The sequence below is a fragment of the Haemaphysalis longicornis genome, unplaced genomic scaffold (genome assembly GCF_048455015.1).
Source record: "Haemaphysalis longicornis isolate Haplotype H1 unplaced genomic scaffold, Haemaphysalis longicornis Haplotype H1 scaffold_3, whole genome shotgun sequence".
NCBI classification, from domain to species: Eukaryota; Metazoa; Arthropoda; class Arachnida; order Ixodida; family Ixodidae; genus Haemaphysalis; species Haemaphysalis longicornis.
The window spans coordinates 157,509,389-157,532,612 of record NW_027526335.1 but is presented as its reverse complement, the minus strand read 5'-3'; the positions used below and the strand labels follow the sequence as shown (position 1 = coordinate 157,532,612).

Below are 23,224 nucleotides of genomic sequence, written 5' to 3'. Positions count from 1 at the left end.
CCCTGTTTCAGTCCCCGATGGATCTTGACCTGCTGGGCGCATTTCTGTCCTTCCCAAGTAAGGTGCACTCTTTTGTCTTTATAGATTGCTATAAGGAACTGTACTAACTAGTCATCAAATCCCTGGAGTTTCAGCATTCTCCACAGCCGTTCTCTGTTTACGTTGTCATATGCCCCTTTAATGTCAATGAACGTAATCCAATGTGGTCTATTCTGTGCTTTCGCAATTTCAATGCATTGCGTTATCACGAACAGATTGTCATCCAGCCGCCTGTCTTGTCTTAATCCATTCTGCAGTTACCCAAGTATTTTATTTTTTTCCATCCATGCTTGAATTTCGGATTTTATCGCCTGCATTACGAATCTATACACCACTGACGTTACTGTGAGTCGTCTGTATGAATCAATGCTGGCTTTGTCTCCTCTGTCTTTATATATTAAATTCATCCTACTTTCTAACCAGTCCTCTGGTATTTTTTTGGTTTCTATCACCTTATCTATTGCCCTCATAAACGATTCCTTACTTTTAGGTCCAAGTTGGTTTATCAGTTGCATTGGTATTCCGTCCGGGCCCACTGCTGTCTGGGGGGAAACCTTTTGCTCTGCTTTTTTCCAATCAAGGTTGCTCAAACTTATTTCCCTTTCCGCAGTCTTCTGTGGCGCTGATGTTATCGGTGCAGGTTTTCCTACCACTATTGTCCTAAACTTTTCACTATTCACTCGATGAATATGCGCCAACGCGTGCTCTTCTTTTAAATGTTCCCCCTCCTCATCAATCAGAAATTTTTACTGGGTATCGTTTTTTGAGCTTAGTGATTTTACGTGGTTCCAAAACTTCTTGGATGCGCTTTTGTCCTTCTTCCGTATTTCTGTCATTCATTGCTCGCTTTTCTGCTTTATCTTTGCTTGCACCATTTTCTGCACTTCTAGTTTTTTCCTACGGTAAATATTCCATTTCTCCTTCACTACCTCCGGTTCCATACCAGTTCTTTTTGCTTCTCTAAGTTCTCTCGACGCCTTTCTTTGCTGGTCAATAGCCTTTTTTATTTCCTTATTCCACCAGCTTCTCGGCTTTCTCTTCCCTTTCCATCGGTTTCGTTCCTTTGCTTCATTCATCTTAGTCTTTATGAACGCAATCATTTCGTCGTAATCCCAATTTTTGCCTGGGTATTTATTGATTTCCTCTTCCAATCTTTCAGCGATGACCTTTAACTGCTCATTATTCAAATTATTTCCTCCTGTTGTACCTATTTCTGCATTTGTCCAGGTTGCGCCTCCAAAGTGCAAGCTAAACCGCTTGTGGTCGCTTCCTAAGCTGTCTGTTCCATTTTCATCTATCCTCATTTCCCGCAGCCTTCCGTATACTGTCTCGGATACTAAACTGTAGTCTATGCTGGACTGTCTGTTACCGCTTTCCCACGGTATTTGTCCGTCACACTTGCTTTCCGTGTTTACTATTACAAGACGGTTTTCCTGGCATAGATCTATCACTAGAAAACCGTTGTGGTCTGCGTATCTATCCAAAGCTTCTATATGGGCATTCATATCTCTAACTATGATTATTTCGCACGAATCTTTGAACTCGTTTATATCTCTTCTCAAAGAGTTTACCATTTCCTCATTTTCCTCCCTAGCACTACTTCCGGTCCACAGATACACCACTCCTAACCATGTATTTTTCCTCTCTATGGTGCCTCTAACCCATAGATGCTCTTTACAACTTTCATGCACTCTCTCCCAGTCGGTCCCTTGTTTAATGAGCATGCCAACACCTCCCCCTTTCTTCATTCCTGTGGTCCTGTTGCAACCTTCCCAGACATAATTCTCTATAATAGGTGGGGCTTCTAGGTCCCGGAGGTGAGTCTCGGGTAAAGCGTACACGTCTATTCTTTCCCGTGTACGCATTATCCGTGTACAAACCGCATTATTCAAGCCGTAATGTTCAAGACCTTTGCGAGGTCAAAAAGCTCGGAAATATTCCTTTCAGTTACGGGTAAAACTTGTGTCCGTTATTCTGTGGTTTCCGCATACGGTTCGCCGCGAAATGTTCTATTTGGCCATTTGTCACTTCCTTTATGCAGCCAGTCAGATCCTTCCCACCAAAGTTTGCTTTCTTGCAATTTCTTAGCCGATATTCCCCGCGTTAATAAATCTGCAGGGTTCTGATCTGTCGGGCAGTAACGCCACTGTTCAACATCGGTTAGGGAATAGATCTCACTCACTCTGTTTGCCACGAACGTATTCCACTTTCCTGGGCTCGAGTTCAACCATCCAAGAACCGCAGACGAGTCTTTCCAGAACGAAACTTGGCAGCGGGTACCATGCTCCTTGTGTACGGTTGACATCAACCGAACTGCTGTTACAGCCCCAAGAAGTTCCAACATTAATAGGGTCTACGTTTTCACGGGGGCGACTCTTCTCTTGGCGATGAGCAGTCCAGTCTTTATGCCACTGGTAGTTTCGACTCGCACGTAGACTGCAGATCCATAAGCTGAGGTGCTTGCGTCAGAGAACACGTGGAAGGTTGTTTTACTGGGTTCATTTGACATCACAAGGCGTGGTACCTGTATCACGAGTAAGAACACGAAGGACTTCGCACCACTTGTCCAATTCAGTTTTTAAGTCATCCGGCAAATTTCCGTCCCAGTTCACCTTCCTCTTCAAAGCCCTCTGAAAGAGTACCTTGGCCTTCACTGTGTACGGAGTAATAAAGCCGTATGGATCATATATTTTGGCTGTGATTTTCAGCTTATTCTCCTTCGTGCTTGGAATTCAGGCTACCAGTTGCATAATTTCAGACCTGTCGAACCCGTAGGTATCCTCGTCCGGGTGCCATAGCACGCCTAGAACTTTCTTCTTTTGAGGGATCGTGAACTCAACATCAGAGTTAACGGTGTTGTTCCCTTCAGTAGCGGTCTTCAGTTGCGGTTCATTAGTCGTCCATTTTCTGAGGTGCATGCCTGCTTTGCTAATGACTTTGGCTGCATTGTCACATAACAACAAGGCATTCTCGGTAGAGTCGGCGCCTGTTACAAAATCGTAAACGTAAAATAGATTTTTCATGGTTTTTGTAGGTTCATCATGTGGACTTCTCGAAGTTTCAAAATGGTAGTCCAGCGCGGCGCTCAGTAGAAAAGGACTTGAGGTAGCACCAAAGGGAACACGGTTCATTCTTCAGACAAGTTGTTTCGGCAAGGTCTGTCCAGGAGTCGGAGGGTGTTCATAACAAAAGTACCGAAGTGCGTCACGGTCGTTCTCCGACAACAAAATTTGCCAGAATGCTTTTTCTATGTCGGCTGTTACGGCGACTCTGTAAATCCTGAACTTCAGAAGCAGGGAAAGTACCGATGAATTCAGGTTCGGACCCGAGTGTAACGCGTCATTCAGTGACAGTTTTCCAGGTGAGCTAGATGACGCGTCAAATACAATTCGAGTCTTCGTTGTTTCCCTGTCGTTGCGAGTGACTGCTCGGTGCGGCAGGTAGTAGACTGGACCGGCTGCTTCTTGTGTCGTTGCGGGTTCGGCGAAGTTGTTCTCAACATATTCGCGTATTGTCGCATCGTACCGAATGGGAAGCTCTGCGTTTTTCTGAAGACGTCGCGTGAGCTTGGCAAGCTGATCTTTCGCTTCCTTTAGATTGCAATCAAGCTCCGGAGCGTTATCCTTCCAGGGAAGACAAACCTCGTACTTTTCATCTTTTCTCCTTATTTTTGTTCTGAATTCAGTGAGAACTGGATCCTCGACAGATTCTTCATTCTTGTGGTTAAGGATACCCATGTGCTCAATCTCCCAAAAGGATTGCAGCTGTTGAGACAGTTTTTCGTTGTCGTCACTGAAAATCTGGGCCAATATCTTAATGACGCTAATGGAAAACGTTCCTCGGATATTCTCCGTGCTTTTTACCGTGCCCTGTAGCGTCCACGCGAAAGACGTCTCAACGGCATTTGAGCCATTTGTAAGCCGCCGAATTTTCCCAGTTGTGACTTTCCAGTAATAGTCGCATCCTATAAGTACCTGAATAGTGTCATCTGTTGAAGCATCAGCATCATCGGCGAGGCGAAGATCCCGAACGTCCTCTCTCACGCAAGAAGTAGGAACTGAGAACGGAGTTCCACTGCATATTGTTGGTACCTCGAGGGCTTCGATCAGAATGGCCTCGGTGTCGTAACGGCTTGTAATCCACAGTTCCACGCGTCGTAGAGTCTGCTTAGATGGGCCCATTGCTCCGATCGTTTGCACATTCAGAGTCTCCTTTCCGACTTCCTTGCAGCTAAGGTTCTTGGCTGTGTCTTCCGTGACAAACGTTCGTTGACTACCACCGTCCAGAAGGCAGCGGACAAGTCGCGGCTGAGTGGAGCCACGTGCCCAAACTTTAGCTGTTTGTAGAAAAATAGTATCTTGGGCCTGAGTCACAGCACTGGTCACTTGAATTCCTTTCGTGACGAACTGCATCTGAGTGTCAATTGCCGAAGGAGCAGCATATTTAGAGTCGCAGAGGAACGTTGAGTGCTGGCCTTGGCAGTTCTGACAATGCAGAAATCTCGAGTTCTGACAGTCCTTGGCTCGGTGGAATTTTTCGCAACACTTAAAGCATCGGCCGCTTCGCTTGAGTATGTTCTTCTTTTCCTCAAGGGTTAACGTTTTATCACACGCAGCAAAGGAGTGTTCTTCAGAACTGCAGAAATAACGCGGTTCTTTGTCCGATCCGGAAGTGGTGGTAAAGGTGGCTGCTGAAGGTACATAGTGGCGTCGCGCTTTGTCGTGGAGGTTTTTGTCGACTGTTGACACGTCCGAAGCGATTTCTATGGCCTCCTCCCTGCTGCGAACTTCCTTCTTCAGGAAGTCTAGAAGCGCTGAAAATGTCCGATGAGTGTCAGCTTCCTCAGGCTTCTGTTGACAGTACCGAAGTACAAGCTCGTGAGGTAGCCGCTTCTCGATAGCCACCCTGAGCAGAGCACTGTACTGCTCCTGCTTCACCCCTAGTGCTTCAAGACTCCTGACGTTCTTTACCACTTCGTCGTAAAGATGTCGCAGTGCCCCAACGTTTGGCGCTGAATCAACAGCCTCCAGTTGTAGAAGGCGAGTCATGTGGTCGTTGATCGCAAGGTCCTTCCGTCCAAAGCGTTGCGCAAGTAGATCTATCGCTATCTGGTAGTTGCTTTCAGTCACGGAAAGTCCACTGATCGTATCTTGCGCCGTACCAACAAGGTAGCCATTGAGATATTTAAACTTGTCAATGGTCGACAGCTGCGAGTTCCGGTGTATGGTGGCCTCATACTGGTCCCAAAAGGAACGCCAGCCTTGAATTGTTCCATCAAATTTTCCTAGTTCCATTCGAGGGAGCTTAATAGAGGCGCTTGAGTGCACACGAACTGCGCTCGATGGCAATACGTTGTTCATTGGGCCGTTTGATACTTGTGGGCGCTTAATTTCTTCAATTCTTCGGGAGAGCTTGGATTTTGCTACACATATCGAAACGTATTACCCTTCCGAAGCTTCCCACTCTTGTTCTAAATTCTGTTCATCAACGGTGTCTTCAATTTGTTTGTTTATGTCTCGAAGTGCTGATTATTTAATCACAAGAACATTCAAAAGGTCCTGCAGCTCACTGATAGACGCAGTCTGGGAGTCCAACAAAGCGTTGCTGTCACTAATGGTCTTCGTCACGCCAGCTCGAAGGGTGGCCCGCTAGCGCTTGTGTCGATCCATTCTGTGGAGGGCTTTGTTGTGGAATCGACTCCGCGTAATCAGGAACGGCGTAGCACACGATCTGCGTTGAGGCGGAGGCGGCGTGAGGCTCGAGGGCAGCTAGAAGCGTCGGGTCGGGACTAAACACATTGTAGAAGCGCCATTTGTTGCTTCCGTCATGCAGGCTGCTTCTTCGGTGGTCTTCAGGAGGGGTTTCGTCGAGTCTTCAGCGGGATTTCGGCACCCAACTTTTGCGAAAAGACCAGAGCCCAGAACCCGTCGAACAGTCCCATCGAACATGAGGTGTTTATTGACACATACCCCAAAGAAAAGAAGAAGAAATTTGTGCGTGCGTTGAGACTAACGTGGTAGGGCACCTGCTGTCCAATCTCGGCGTAGGTGTGTGCCTGATTTGAAGCTTCGAAATAGAATACATTTTCTAACATCTCGCTTTTGTCGTTCCGCATCTGCAAGTAAACCTTCAGTGTAGAACGTCCATAACTGCCACCGAAGCACATTTCACTCATCTGATTAGTATCAAACAATCACGGACATACTGCCAAGCATCACATCTGCATCAGATATACCATTGTATCCTCATGTGAAAGAATTCAGAGAAAACAAATATTCTGCAAAAATCCCAGTTCACCGTCTCGAATATGTTTTAAACTCCCTCAAAACTGGGGATTATCTCATCTTACTGCAGTTCTTCAACCTACACATTGATATTGATATACATATTTATCACGACAAAATGCATAGGGAGACGCAGGTGTCGGGTTCGTAGGAACATTTGGGCACAACTTCGGCAGCAAGCAAAGGCAACAGCGCCGACAGCGAGACTGCATCTTCCACCGAGCGCAGCATGAGAGTCCTGTCACCATTGCGCTTGGCCATCAAGAAGGTGAAGGAAGGGGCCCCCTGCGCCCCTTCCATCTGGCTGTACGCACTCAACGACAGGCTGTCAGGGCTCTCCTCAGTCTCCCAGGCAGATGATGGCCGCCTCTTGGCGGGTGGCTTTCACGAGGCGTACAGTTGCCTATGGAGCTTGCTCCCACTTCGGAGCGAGCCGACCGAAGTGGACGTCCAGAGAGTTAGGCTTTACTGCGATGAAGAACACACAGATCACAGCAACACCAGAGGAAAATGGTAGTACACTGCTCCAAGGTCCCATTGGGCGCGTGTATGGCCTCGATTTCTTCCCTGGAAGCGACGTGTTGGTGTCTTCCTCCAAAGGGACGACAGTTAGGGCGTTGAATTTGAGGACACACGCCAACTTTTACATATATCGAGGCCAGTTTTCTGCCGCCTGGGACATCCGTGTTTGACCTCTGGGGCTTCATTTGCCGTGGCGTCAAGGGACGCTATGGCAAAGCGATAGACTCTGGATAGGACCTACCCACTCAGGATGCTGGCTAGGCACTTCATGGATGTTGACAGGGTCAAGTTCCACCCGAACCACAACTACGTGGCCACGGGCACGATTGACCGCTGCCAGATGCTGTGGTCGGTGCCGGATGGCCGGGTGATCCACAGCCTTCCACCGCACCGGGCAACCATCTTTTCTTTCGCCTTCCCGCACGATGGACAGCTGCTTACCTCAGCCGCTGAGGACCTCATAATCAATGTGTGCGACCTCCGTGAAGGAGCGACCGTCGTGCGACCGTCGTGAAGGAGCTACAAGGCCACACGGACTCCGTGTACAGCCTCTCATTCAGATGCAATAGTCCCCTGCTCATCTCGGGTGACGCTGAGCCTCTGGTGCACCTGTGGGACCTGGGCGGGCCGCTCTGGTTTCCTTCTCACAAGGTAACAACGACACCAATGGGCATATGTCACCAGAGCCCTGGCGAGCTTCCCCACATCCCACGCTTCACATCTACGCTTGACGTGGTCCACAACGCAACCCGGAACCTTCTCACCGCTGCCGGATCTGTAGATGCCGGGTACGCCGACCACATCTCCGTTTTTTGAACCGACAGACTTGTTCCGCCGTGTCCGCAAAGGCAGTCACTGCTCTATATTGTCGTGTCTCGCGAGTGCCCAGTTGTCTTGTGCGTCTCTCCCTTCACCCAATCGGAGTGCTTGAAGAGACCGGTTGTAACGGAAAAAGACTTTGCCACAATTTGCGTCTGGTTGTTAAACAAAGGATTATTGAGAAAAAAACAGAATCAGTATGTCCTCATTTTACAAATGTCTTTATTTTGCAGAACCAGCGAAACCACTTCCGCCCACCAATTAGTCAGAGTTACTATCAATAATTATCAGTCTCTCTGGCTAGTCAGTGAGCGGAAGTGGCTTGCCCGATCGGATGAAATCAACTATGACCGTTCCCATGCCCGCCATGATACAACACTATTTATAAACTAGCTGAATAGCTGACTAGCCACCGTCACTGTAACTCTTTAAGTTGAAGCTGGCTAATTGGTGAGCGCACGTGGCATGGCCGGTTGGGTAAAGTGAAGACCGACTGATCAGTTCCAGATGCCGTACGACACCAGTCAGGATTGCCACACTTGATGGGAGCACTCTGGCTTGATTTTTACCCAATTGGCCAATCCCCTTCAGCTCACTAACTAGCCAGAGTCGCGATCAAAAATTACAGTTCCTCTGGTTATTGAGTGGAAGTGGTTTTGACGGTTTGGTAAAATCCCCTACGACTGCTCATGTGGCCGCCATGATGCGAGACTATTTAAACGGCCACCCGTGAAACTTTTCCGACATGACTGTGTTGAGGCGCCATAGCCGGAGCGTTGGCCTCTATTTCACTGCGCTCTTTCGTCGTCAGAGGGTCGGTATGTTCCGGCAGGACACTTGTCTCTGGTGGATAGGGTGGCATTGCCACTGCCGCCCAGTATGAGGCTTCCGGGGTGTAAGGAAGCCGGATGAAGTGGTGCGCAATTGGATGAAGCTTCAGTCTTTCAAACCGGCGACATTCCTTCAAGACCAAGTCAATTTTCGAGCAAACTTTGGAAATCAGCAAATTAAAAGCATCATCTGGCGCGCCCTTAAGTACGCGGCCAACCTTGTCGGACTCCAGCATGCCGGAATCCATTATTCAGCCGAGCCGCAAAACATGTGAAAGTTGAGCCACCTAGACCGCGTGGAAGGCTGGACGCGTGAGGAGAGGTGTTGCTTTGCTGCAAGCTGGTGACCTACGGACTGGATGAACAAAGCGCGGAGCGCCTCTTTGGAGAGACCCCGCCTGTTAGGCTCAAACAAATTTCAAGATTTTGTAGTGTTCCATTCTTATAAGAGCGCTAAAATGACAAGGGCAAAGAATAACAAACACAGCCGCGGTACCCGCCCCCACCATTTGTCGCGTCATTTAACGCTGTAAGAAGATTCGCAGGCTCTCTTCATAGAAACGAAGCCGTACCAGAGCGGGGCATTGCGATGGAAAAGTATATGTCCCAACAGGGGTGTGTCATCCCACTTGTTGAGGGACCTGCTGGTCGCGTACACGTTCAGCCATTCGTTAATGTTCACATCGTCAGAGCAAGAGAAAAAGCCCGGGTCACGGGGAGGGGAGATAATTGCTAGCGAATATGTGAATGCAATGGAGATACTTGAGTAACCTGAGATTTGCTGATGACTTTGCCTTGTTAAGTAACTCGGAGGAGGAATTGCAAAGCAAGCTTACCGCACTCGACAGAGTAAACCGTGGGGATGACAATTTTTATGCACAAAACTAATAGAATAAATAACCTAGAGACAGCACAGCGGTTTGAGATAGGTGGCGAGGCCGTGGAAGTAGCAAGCGAACATATCTACTTAGACCAAGTTGGGACCCTGTATCCCAACCATGAGGCAGAGATAATTGAAAGGATAAGAATGGGGGTGGAGTGCCTTCGTTAGGCATTCTCAGATAATGAATGGCAGCCTACCATTGTCCTTTAAGAAGGAAGTGTATGGCAGCTGGACCTTACCGGTACTCACCTACGAGGCAGAAACTTGGAGTCTCACTAAGAGGGTTCAACCTAAATTGAGGACGACTCAGCGCGCAATGAAACGTAAGATGATAAGTGTAACAATTAGGGACAAGAAGAGAGCGGAGTGGGTCAGGGAACAAACGCTTGTTAAGGGCATATTAGTAAAAATTTAGAAGAAATGGACGAACAGGGCATGGAATGCGAAGGCAAGATAACCGTTGGTCATTAAAGGGTAACAGAGTGAATCCCTAGAGAAGGCAAGCGTTGCAGGGGACGGAAGAAAGTTAGATGGGAAGATGAGATCCAGAAGGTTGCATCGACAAATTGATCGCTGTTAGCACAGGACCGGTGTAAATGGAGAATAATGGGAGAGGCCTTTGTCCTGCAGTGGGTGTAAATAGGCTTGTGATGAGGTGGATGCAGGCTCACAGTTCGGTGTCATCGTCCTGCGACGAATCTGACGCTCTATCCGAAGCTCAGTGACTGTGTACTAAGACTGCCGGGCGAGAGGTAGGGAATTTGGAGTTTCACCACAAGATGTGACGAGGCAGCAGAGGGGCTGATTAGAATAAGATCTATTTACGTAAGAAGATGACGGCAGGTGAGGCAGCTACAATCGGCGAAGCACTGTGCTTGTCTAAACGGCACTGAAGATCATGTTTTTCAAGGCGATGTACAAGCTCTGATTTCAATCGGTGCCTCGGCGCTTATTAGAGGTTCGTCAAAGCGTATCACATGACTAATCTTGGTTGCGTGGTTGAAGTCCGTCCCATGACAAAAGGCCGTCCCAATATTTCGGTATACAGATTGGACCTAATATTGATTCCTTTAGTAGTCGGTCATTTTTTTTTGTGCACCGCGTCGGCCCTGCTGTGTACCGCTTGTTGCTCATGTTTGGTACTCCGGACGCAGGAGTTTCGACTAGAATAGTCAGTTCATTATGCCACATGAGAAAATGGGCTGCAATTGATTGAAACAAATAACAATGTGGTATCTATAAAAATACGTAATACACGGCCGCCTAAGCAGAAGAAGAACTCAGACAACGTCACCAGCTGGCTGTAACAGGAATCTCTTTTTTCCTCGACGACCTCAATTTCTACGCGAAATGCAAATAATTCCACCAGTACCCAGCAGAGTTTGCACGTGTGGGATTGTTGTTCTCCTGAAAGAAAGAAGTCGGTAATTATTTTTAAGGAGTAAGTAATAGCTCACAATTGCGTTTGAGATGAAGAACAGCTGCTCAGGCGTGAATTTCTCAAGGCCTGGCAGCGTTACTTGTGGCGTGTCGTATTGAGTCCTGAGGTACGTCTGAAATGAAATGGTAAAAGACCGACTTTATCATCCCGAAGTTTCTCTCATTCGCACTTCTTCCACAAGACGTGTTCTAAAAAGGAAATTTAAAGCGTATCAACGCGCTGCTTCGCAGTTTTGATTTGGCATGATTATCAAAATACACCGCCGCAAAACGTGGACTGAGATTTCACTTACAGGTGCACATCGGCGAGTGGTGCTGTGTTTAGAGTCTGACTTCTGTTGGTTTCTCTGAGCATCAAACACTGTACCTATCTGAAGCCCGACCCCTCCCAACGTACTTTTTAAGATTGATATAAGAGGAGCGCCGAAGACCCTCCTTCAATACATTGATACAGTCATTTTGGGAGACTGGTTACAGCCGATCCACCACAGTGACACAGAAGCCATTATAGAAGGGCAAATAACTGATGTTTTTCTCTGTCTCTTGTTTATTGCAGCAGTAGTGCAACCTACGGCGATTATTATCTCGCAAAGATGAGTCAAGAAAGTGGTCGACCGCATTATTTGATAAAATCTAGGCGCAAGAACACTAAGTTGCAACTTTTTATTGAAAGAAAATATTTGAAAAAAAAACCGGCTCCTTGGGTGGGACCACATACCACGACCTCCACAAAACCAGTCCGTTGTTACTCCAACTACTCTACCGGGGTGCCGTGCTCCCCTCCACTTTCTTGCGTATATATGGTGAAGTTTTTTTCCTGCGTTTGTGGGGGGTAGCCACTAGGGATGAAGAGGACCACCTTTTCAACTCGCGGTAAGTGACCTGAACGGCTACGACTTGTCGGGACTGCAAGCCAGCATTCAACCATGACAGCACAACTGCAAGATCGAACTCCTTCGCTATGTGTGTATCAAATCGGAATGGGTACTGTGGGGCTTATTGACTGAACACAGTGATAAAAAGCAGCAGTCAGGAAGGCCAATGAAGAAAAGGTGAATGCATTTATCAGTTATTTAGCTTAGACTACGTTTAAGTGCAGATAAGCTTTCGTGCCCTGAATGTCGTCGTAGCTCGTCCGCGGTCCCAATATCCAGACACCACGGTGACACGGCGGCACGCAACCAAACACAGCCCCGCCGCGTCATCAATCCAATAGAGGCTTCGAAATGATACCCGCTAGTACCTCCATTCAACCTTCTGGCCCAAAGTAAGAGGATACTGAAGAAGACCCAGGCAGCACAGGACCGTTAGGCCGAAGAAAAGCCGGTGAACTTTGGCCGGTGATTTATCATCGGGCCTTTTTGCGGCAGTCGTGTACGGCACTTGTCCAAATGTGGGCCTTTTGTCCGTACACGGCCGTACTCCCAAGGCTATCCAATGGCCAGTCTACGTCGGCTGGTCGACCGGCTGACGTTCATACGACCAGATTCCCGCCATAGGGCTCCGGCCATTCGAAAGGCACCCGTGTGCGACCGAAGTACGGGCATCGGAGTTCAGTAGAGATGCGGTCGTCGGACTCCAGCCGTACCGAAGCTACCGGAAGTTCGGCCATGCTACGGGCATTGGAGTTTAGCCACAGGACGTTAACTGTACTGAGGCCGGTGGACGACCACAGCATGCAGCGGAAGCAGATGACTCAGGCACACTGTCAACAGAACAAACCCGCCATTTTAGAAGAGCTTGTTGTTTGGCGAGTTCAGCCATCTTGTTGAATAAACACCGACTTAGCACCAAAAAACAACACATGCAGAAAGGACGGGACAAGCGCAAACTCTCAACTAACTTTTACTGTACAGAGCGCACACATATATGTACACTTGTCTTCCGGTCGCTCATGTGCAGTTTCTACATCCATAGATATATCCATCCAAACTGTAGTTCAGCTCAGCATCACACACCACAACTAATTTATACTCCAGGCTCCGTCATTGACAAGGCTCTGTTGTTATTGCGAATATAAGATACCACTTGTTTTAAAATAGGCAGTGATAAAATCCCATCAAAAAACAGTGCAGTGCATGGAGGTGCGCTTACAAATGCACAAGTTTAGCCTCTGATTTATTTAAACGAAAAACGTAATGCAACATTTTTTTGCCGCATTATTACCAGAAGAATTGGCGGTAACTTGCGCTTTTGCACCTCTTGCCTTTTTTTGGTGGCGAGTCTCTTATATGGCGCCGGTTAAGCTACTGCGTTGTGGCCGCTTGCTCGACGCCCTTGTATGCCAGTGAATTTCGGTGAATTGGGGCCATCTCAAATCAGAAAACTTTGTCGCTTCTATGTCTTCAATGCTCTCCATTTGTCTAGGGGCTGAATACCGTCGAGCTGATGCGTCGACAAGGCCGGTGGGCGAGGCGTGGTAGCGCTGCGACTGGCGAGGCTTAGCTGACCCACCGGTGCGGCACAGTCTTCTTGTGGCAATAAATGGTATTCCGATGAACTAAAAGGGTAAGCGGTTGTCCCCAGTGAGCCCATGCAACTTGCCGCTTCTCTAGTGCTACGCATTACTGCTTGGCACACCCAGCTTGTTCATTTAAAGCGTACAAACACCGAGCGGATAAAAAGTGCGTCTCCATTGCTCGGCTCTCTAAATGCCTTTTTCAAAATGCCAGTTTCCAGAAGTGGATGGTTTGTCGGCTCCCAGACGCGTGCCATTGTTCGGCCCTATGCCGCTTACCGAAGTAACGACGGATACCCTGAGACATTGCATCGGCTGATCTCCAGCTGAACACCGGTTGCCAACTATTTTGCGGCCGTTCGCTTGCCGTGGTCCGGCTGAAGACCGCTAACCGAATGAAAAATGTAATTTCTGGGGCCGTACGTAGGCCGGTCTCCTTTATTACACGGGTTGCCCGAAGAAAACGAATATTCCGCCGCCGGACGCGATCGGTTCACCGTAGAGAGAGCGAATGCACGGAAGCCGCATTCAGGCCGGTTTTCTTCCGAACACCAACTGCCACACGAATACGAATATTCTGTGGCTGGTCGCTTGCCGCGCTTCGGCTGAACACTGTTTCCCGAAGAAAAAACGGATGCCCTACGGCCGTCCGTCGGCCGTTCTTCTTCACGTCGGCCACCGAAAGTAAACTTGAAATCTGGCAGCCAAATACCTGCCGCTGTGTGTCTGAATACGGGTGGCCGGAGAGATACCGAAGTGCCGGTAGCCAAATGTTGGCTGTTTAACGGTTGAACAGTGGCTGCCAGAACCTTGATGCTGGCCGGACATGCCAAAAAGCGGTGATAGACGTGGCGGTCGTGGGACAGACTTTCTGTGCCGCCTGGGAGAGGTTTATATACGCCAAAAGATTCGAAACTCCGTGAACAATGGACGGTTCTCATAAATGTACCTTATATTTCAAAAACAACAGGCACGTGTGAGGCAAAATATATGTAACTAACCCGCAGTTACCACGTACATTTAGTTAGGATCACTCGTCGTGTTCGCTTTTACAACCGTACTCGAAATAACATGTTCGGCGGAGAATGAATGACGGTTTCTGAATAGTGCAGAAAGGGTCTAGCACGTGCGAGGTAAAAATATCGGAAAAAAGAATAAAACTTCCGCAGGTGGTGTTCCGGGCACAACGAGAAAAACAAAATATAAAGAAAAGCATATAAGCTGTCCCAGGAAAAGGTGAGCGAGCACTGCGCAGGCGGGAAAAATGACTTGGAATAACTAATCTTGTGTTCACGTCATCAAACAATAGGGCGGATGAGCGTAAACTGCGTGAGGGGTGTTTCGCAAATCACCCCTCACGCAGCTCAGCTCTGCACTTGGGACTCAGCTCTGCACTTGGGACCACTTTTACATTGATTGAAACTGGTCTACTGTTTCGGAACGAACAGAATAAATAAAAAAAAAAGCTCGCCAAGCGAGTGGGACGCGAACCCAGGAACTCGCAACCGTACACCTCCACATGATCCAGTCACTGACGGCAAGCTAAAAAGAAGTTCCTCATCATCCCGAGCTGTCACAGTGGCGCTGGATATCACTCTAAACGCAAGAAACAATTATCGTCTGGTAAATTGCCAAGAAACTGGAGGGAAGCACACCCCCGTTAGCCTAGTTGTTATGGCAGCTGATGGTAATCTTGAGCTCGTGGGCTGGGGTCCCACCCATAAAGCGTGTTCGTCTGGAATTTTTTTCCTTGATTTCTGACATTAAAGGCACTGAAGTATAGCCGTCGCATTCAGACCATTGGCTTCCTTGGCAGTCTTTCTGGCCACCCTTAATGGCCGTGTTCAATAAACAAGCCAGTCATTGCCCATTATTTATCACTGTATTTATATATATATATCTCTATGTATATATATATATATTTTAGCGTTGATTATGGACGCGATATCAGCAATTGGCACAGTCGTCTATGCAAGGACAATTCCCCGTTGGGGATATTCGGTGTGGTACACGCCCCACGACGAGAAGGCAGAAGAAGCGCTTGGCGCACGGGCCGATTCTGTATCGCGTCGGACCTTGCTTGCTTAGCACGTAGAATATCGGCTTCTCCGCAGCTCTAACTGCTCGTTTGTGGTCCAATAAACCACGCTTCAGTTTTGTGGAGTGTGCAGGTTCGTTCCCAGCGTGACCGTACCTTCGCATCGCAAGACTCCGATACCACATCCTGGAGTTACGAAGCAGATGGCTACAGCCCGTGATGCAGCTGAACACCGACCGAGACACGGCACCATCCTCACCGCAGCCCATCATGTGTTCGGATATGCTTCGCCAGCGAGACCCCCCTAACTTCGATGGAACGGATGACAACGACGTGGAGGAGTGGCTGTCGCAGTACGAACGAGTGAGCACGCACAACAGATGGGACGATCGCATGAAGCTTAATGACGTTGAGTTTCATTTAGACCACCTCGCCAAGAAGTGGTTCCACAACAACGTAACCACCATGGCTACCTGGGCTGAATTCAAAAACCGTATTGTGGAGGTCTTCGGCCGTCCCGCCGGGCGGAAGCTTCTTGCTGAGCAGCAAGACAGCGATTTTCTTCACCGAAAATCGCTGTCCCTGCCATTAGCCCTACTGACTGTTCATGCTGGCACGAGCGCCATAGTAGTCAACAACGAGCCCTTGGAGCCCCTTCGTCTCCTGCACGGTGAGGTCCTTGGCTGCGTCGAAGTTATTGGGCCACAGCTTGTCACCACCGTACCAGACGACTCTCCTTCATGGGTTCCAGTGGCTGGACTGAGTCCTGCCCCGTCAACACCAGACCTGTCGCCTCCGGACATTGGCGCTTCGATCGATCCTGCCCTCAGATCAGAGGAACAAGTGAGGCTCCTCGCTCTGCTATATCAGTTCCGCTCTTCTTTTGACGGCGCAAAGGCACCGCTAGGCCGAACATGTGCAGTTGCTCACTCCATTGACACCGGCTCGCATGCACCACTGCGCGAACGACCGTACCGTGTGTCGCCGAAGGTGCGCAGCACTATTGACGACCAGGTGAACGATATGCTCACTCGGGGAGTAATTCGGCCCTCCAACAGTCCCTGGGCGTCTCCCGTGGTGCTTGTAAGAAAAAAGGACGGTTCCATCCGCTTTTGCGTAGACTATCGCCGTCTGAACAGCATCACGCGGAAGGATGTCTATTCTTTACCACGGATCGACGATGCCCATGACAATTTACAAGGCGCCGAGTTTTTCTTCTTCCCTTGATCTGCGGTCTGGATATTAGCAGGTACCCATGACGGAGGCCGATCGCGCGAAAGCGGCGTTCATCACTCCTGACGGCCTGTATGAATTTAACGTTATGCCGTTTGGCCTGTGCAACGCTCCTGCCACGTTCGAGAGGATGATGGACATCATTTTGCGCGGCCTGAAGTGGAAAACGTGCCTCTGTTATCTCGATGACATAGTCGTTTTTTCTCCCGACTTCGACACTCACTTGAGGCGCCTGGAGTAGGTTTTGACTTGCCTTGCCAATGCCAGATTGCAACTCAACATGAAGAAATGCCACTTTGCGGCGCGAAAGTTGACCATACTGGGCCACGTTGTGTCTAAGGAGGGAATTCTTCCCGACGCCACCAAACTTCGCGCGGTCGCCGAGTTCCCTAAACCGACCACCATGAAGGCCCTACGGAGCGTTATTGGAATATGTTCATATTTCCGCCGCTTCATTCGCAACTTCGCCGCCATAATCGCGCCCTTGACGGTGCTTCTCGGCAAGGAAAGCGGTATTGGCCCTTGGTCGAGGGATTGCGATGAAGCCTTCGCAAAGTTACGGGGACTCCTTACTTCCCCTCCTATTCTGCGACACTTTGACCCCACCGCGCTAACAGAAATCCACACGGATGCCAGCGGCGCCGGAATCGGTGCAGTGCTTGCCCAACGAAAAGCTGCTTTTGACGATTACGTCGTTGCTTATGCCAGTCGTACGCTCCCAAAAGCCGAGTTAAATTATTCGGTTACGGAAAAGGAGTGCTTGGCCATCGTATGGGCGCTTACAAAATTTTGACCATATTTGTACGGCCGTCCTTTTGACGTTGTGACTGACCATCACGCATTGTGCTGGTTGTCGTCGCTCAAAGACCCGTCTGGCCGCCTTCGTTGCTGGGCTCTGCGACTTCAAGAGCATGACATCCGTGTGCTGTACCGTTCCGGCCGGAAGCATTCAGACGCTGACGCTCTGTCTCGCTCCCCCCTACCGGCGGAAGACTCGTGCTCTGTTTCTGTTGATGCCAGCCTGTCGTCCCTCGACATCACGAACATGCCAGCTGAGCAGCGGAAGGACCCCTGGATTGCTTCGCTTATTGACTTCCTCTCTGGTGTGTCCTCTGCTCAAGAATCGCGTGCGCTGCGCCGACAAGCTGCCCACTTTGCACTCCGCGACGAAATGCTCTTCAGGCGCAACTACCTATCAGGAGGTCGCAAATGGTTACTGGTAATACCTCGTTATTTGCGAACGGCCATATGCGCATCCTTCCACGCTGACCCCAGCTGCGCTCACGCCGGTGTGTTAAAAACGTATCAGCGGCTTCGCCTACGGTATTACTGGCGGGGAATGTACACGTTCGTGCGCAAGTACATCCAGTCATGCATCAACTGTCAGCGGTGCAAATCCCCTCCTGCTCCCGCGGTGGGTCCGCTGCAGCCATTGCCGTGCCCCGAAAAACCGTTCGACTGCATTGGGATAGACCTTTACGGCCCCCCACCGTGCACAGCTGCTGGCAACTGTTGGGTCATTGTGGCAGTGGATCACCTTTCACGCTATGCAGAAACCGCTGCTCTAGCAACTGCCACGGCACGTGACGTCGCGTGCTTTCTGTTACGCCGTTTCATACTTCGCCATGTTGCTCCTCGAGAGCTGCTCAGTGACCGAGGTCACGTCTTCCTGTCGGAAGTCATCGAAGCCCTCCTGCGGGAATGTCGAATTGTTCACCGAACTACGTCATCTTACCACCCGCAGACGAATGAACTCACCGAACGATTTAACCGCACTTTGAGTGATATACTTTCGATGTACGTGGCGTCGGACCATTCTGATTGGGACGTGATACTTCCCTTTGTCACGTACGCCTACAACACAGCTACGCAGACGACGACGGGATTCTCACCTTTTTTCCTGCTCTACGGACGGGAGCCGGCGTGCACCCTTGACACAATTTTGTCGTATCGCCCAGATCACAACGAGTTCGCACACATTTCGGAAGTAGTGAGCCCTGCCGAAGAGTGCCGTCAGCTAGCCCGCTCGCTCACATCTGAACACCAGCAACACCAGAAGCATAATCTCGACGCTTCCACCGCGGCTCCCACCTATAGGCCTGATTCACTTGTCTGGCTTTGGGTGCCATGCCCTACACCCGGTCTCTCACCGAAGCTTGTTGCAAAATATCATGGACGCTACAGAGTCGTCAAGCAAACATCACCAGTGAATTACCTCATCGAACCGGTTGCGCCCGCACCCGACCGTCGACACCGTGGACGCGAGATAGTTCACGCCAACCGGCTGAAAGAGTATTACGATCCTGTGGTCTCCTATTGAAGCGTGGTTTATTGGACTACTAACGAGCAGTTAGAGCTGCGGAGAAGCCGAGATTCTACGTGCTAAGCAAGCAAGGTCCGACGCGATACAGGATCGGCCCGTGCGCCAAACGCTTCTTCTGCCTTCTCGTCGTCGGGCGTGTACCACAATGAATATATCTAGTGTGGGAAAGGCGAATCAATTCCTTCTACCCATCCAAACCCATTGCCACTGTCATCTGCGGGTAATCACCATCATCCTCGCGTGGCTCCTTTTTTCAGTTGCCTGTGCACGGCAGCCTAATTAAAAGTGGTTCTTTTGCATCTCGGAACCCGGTCTCTCAATATCTATCTATATATTGTAACAACAAGAGTTAACGCGGCACAACAACAGTACATGCCGAAGCGCCATTCGCCCAATCGGGTATGCCCGGAGAGTGATCGTGATGACGACGAAGGTCCGACTCGGACGTTCATGCCCACGAGCTCGTACCGGCTGGACCTGCGGTCGGGTCGTTGCCTTACGCCTTGAATAAACCTCCCCGATCAACAACCGTCTTGACTGGTATTCCGCTTTACAAGTGGTGGAGGTCAAGGTTGTCGGTTCCACACTGGAGCATCGCAGCCGGACACTGCCCGAGATGCATCACCAAGACACCAGCCACCACCCTGCGCCGTCGGGAGCACCCGTAATCTGCTCTTGCGCGATGCGACAGCGGGACCCAACCATGTTTACTGGCGAGGACGACACTGATGTCGAAGACTGGCTGTCGTCCTACGAGCGTGTGAGGGCATACAACAAATGGGATGATTCGACTAAGCTGCATAACGTGTTTTACGCCGTTGACAAGCTTGCTCGGCGGTGGTACGCTAATAATGAATCTGACATTTCTACCAGGTCTTCTTCCACACCCCCTTTGAGGCAGCATTCGGCCGCCCGGCTGTTTGCAAGCTCCATGGCGAACAGTAGTTGCATGTACGCGGCCAAAAAACCGGGGAAACATTCACCAGCTACATTGATGCCGTGGTTGAATTGTGCAAGCGCGTCTATCCGTCGATGAAGGAAACGGGCAAGGTCAGGTACATCCTAAAGGAGTGGACGATGACGCGTTCCCGAAGCTACTGTCGAAGGATCCCCAAACGCTAGCCGACGTCGTGCGTTTGTGTCAGAGATTAGACAAGCTTCGAAAGCAGCGGGCGCTAACTCGGCAAGCTTGAGCTCAGGCTGAGCCCCTGTCGAGTTTGGCTGCGACCTATACAGACTACCCAACGCTGTTCACCCGGATAAAAGATTTTATTCGGGTAGATGTGGCTCGTCAGGTGTCTCTCCTTCTGTACACTGCGGAACCGTCGCCACCTCTAGCTCCTGCACTGAGGCACGTGATACAAGAAGAGGTCGCTGGGGCACTACCAACTGCCCATTACCAGGCGCCGGTCGCACCACGCATTGCGTACGCCGAAGCTGCAGAGAGGTCTCCTCTGCAGCCTGCTCCTCCGTTACACCCGCGAGTGATGCACCCGTCTGCTCCAACAACCCAGCCTGGCGTGCAACTGCGTCTGTTGTAGACCAATCTGATCCCGATTGTGTGCCGGCGAGCCGTCTTTTAACGGCTGTGGGTAGTCCTCCTGCGCGCACGTGGCGTACTCAGGACAATCGCCCTATATGCTTTGTATGCGGAATTGCTGGACATGTAGCTCGCTACTGCCGCCGTCGCATGCCGCCTCCAAACACCTTCCAACAGGCTCCGTACTACGACCCCAATTACTCCCAGCCACATATGGTTCCGCAGCCAATGTACCCAGTCGCCTCGAATCTGCCGATGACGTCGCTGACGCCTGACCGCTCTACTACGTCCGCCAACCGCACCTCCCCTTCTCCACGTGGTCGCTCGCTGTCGCCTATGCGGCGCCACTGTGCCAGCAATGGGTAGGAAAATTAATAGCCGCAGTTGACGAGGCAAGTGCTGCGTCACGATCCAAAGCTAAAAGTCATCTCGTCCCGCCCGAAAATGTTATTGATGTGTTTGTTGAAGGTGTCCCCACCACTGCCCTAATCAATAGTGGAGCTGCTGTTTCTGTCGTTCACACCGGCCTGTGTCGTTCAATTAGAAAGGTTCTGAAGCCACTTTCCGGACGATTCTTGCGCACCGCCAGTGCGCAACAGATTAAGCCCATAGCAGCCTCCACGGCCCGTGTCGCCATTTAGAATAATCTGTACACCGTTGAACTTTTCGTATTGCTGTCTTGCTCCGATGATGTAATCTTGGGTTGGGACTTTCTGCCGCACCATCATGCCGTCATACGGTGTGCACCTGCCGAAGTCGAGTTTTCGCTTCTCTTGGAAGATTCTTTCTGTGCTCCCAGCGCCAAGGTGGTCATCGCCGAAGACACTGTCGTCCAACCCCGTTCTTCCGTTCTCGTTCCTCTGCTGTGCCCATCTATTCCTGAGGCCACAATGCTTTTTACGCCATCCGACATTTTCTTCCACCGGTTATGTCTTCTGCTACCCCTCGCTCTTTTGACAATCCGCAATGATGATTGCCAGCCAGTGGACGACTTCATGCGCGCTTTTACATGGAGAAACACTCGACTTTGTAGAGCCGATCGATACCCGTCTTGTTACGAAGCTTCTTGATGATGCGCCCCGCATACAAGTCGACGAGCTGAACACTATTACGCCATGCATACGGGACGAAACAACTCCCGAGATTTTCTGCCGCTCAATTGACGAAAATTTGGACGCCATCCAACGATCGCAGCTTACTTCACTTCTGAGCCAGTTTTCTTGGTCTTTCGATTGGGGGCAAAGCTCTCTAGGCCGCACGTCCGTTGTGAGGCACCCCATCAAAACTGGCTCGCATGCCCCCCTTCGACAACGACCGTATCCTGTACCACCGGCAGATCGACGCACTATTGAAGACCACTTGAATGACATGCTTCAGCTTGATATTATTCGTCTCTCCAAGAGGCCCTAGGCTTCAGCCGTGGTTCTTGTGAAAAAGAAAGATGGGCCCATTCGGTTTTGCGCCGACTACCACCGTTTCCACACCATAACCAGCAAGGACGTGTACCCCCTTCCCCGCATCGACGACGCACTCGACTGGTTGCAAGGGGCAGATTACTTCTCATCGCTAGACCTTCGATCCGGGTACTGGCAGGCTCCGATGGCGGAAGCTGATCGAGAGAAAACTGCTTTTGTTACCCCTGACGGTCTTTATGAATTTAATGTAATGTCGTTTGGGTTTTGCAACGCTCCTGCCACCTTCAAACGAATGATGGACAGTATGTTGATGGGAGTAAAATGGAAGACGTGTCTTTGCTACGTGGATGACGTCATTGTTTTCTCTCCTGACTTCAAAACGCGCCCCGCCCGCCTGCAGCTAGTTTTGACTTGCCTTGCAAGAGCTGGGCTGCAGCTGAATCTCAAAAAGTGTCGTTTTGCTGCGCGCAAACTGACGATCCTGGGCAACGTCGTTTCGAAGGATGGGATGATTCCAGATGATACGGAGCTGAGAGCCGTAGCCGAATTTCCGAAGCCTACCACTATGAAAGCGCTTCGGAGCTTTATCGGTCTTTCTTCTATTTTAGACGATTCGTACGCAACTTCACCAGCATAATGTCGCCTTTAACTCAGCTCTTATCTGCGTGGTCACCCTCCTGCGATGAAGCATTTGTGACGGCGTCTTACATCCCCTCCGATACTGCAGCACTACGACCCGTCCGCACCAACCGAGGTCCACACTGATGCTAGTGGGATCGGTCTCGGTGCTGTGCATGCCCAAGGAAAGCCTGGTTTTGACGAGTACGTCATAGCATCCGCGAGCCGCACGCTGACGAAAGCCGAGTCGAACTACTCTGTGACAGAGAAGGAGTGCTTGGCAATAATTTGGGCACTGGGAAAGTTCCGGCCGTACTCGATGTCGTCACCGATCATCATGCACTCTGTTGGCTCTCCTCCCCCAAGGATCAATCAGGTCGTCTTGGTCGGTGGGCTCTCCGACTGCAAGAATACGACATCCGGTATATTTACCGTTCAGCCCGCAAGCACTCTGACGCTGATGCCCTTTCACGCTCAACAGTGCCTACTGAAGTTTCCTGCCTTGCCTCAAGTGTTGGTGACTTACGTCTGTCGCCTCTTGCAGTCAGCAACATGTCAGCCGAGCAACGCAAAGACCCGTGGATTGCTTCTCTTATTGGGATGTTCTCCAGTACATCGCCTGCCGGGGGATCTCGGGCACTAGGCCGCCAGGTTTCTCTCTGCACTCTACTACTCGATCTACTCTACCGCCGCAACTACTTTTGCGACGGCCGAAATTGGCTGCTGGTCTTACCCCGTCATGCTGGCGTAATAAAGACCTATGAGCGTCTTCGCCTACGATA

At 50.2% G+C, this 23,224-nt stretch overlaps 1 protein-coding gene and 1 pseudogene across 1 annotated transcript in view; one reads left to right on the top strand and one right to left on the bottom strand.

The window, feature by feature from the left end:
• LOC144175501 (putative 4-coumarate--CoA ligase 1) overlaps positions 1–23,224 on the bottom strand; it is a gene marked incomplete in the record, with an annotated part of 354,765 nt that overhangs the window by 124,630 nt on the left and 206,911 nt on the right.
• On the top strand, positions 4,866–7,661 carry LOC144175500 (transcription initiation factor TFIID subunit 5-like; annotated as a pseudogene).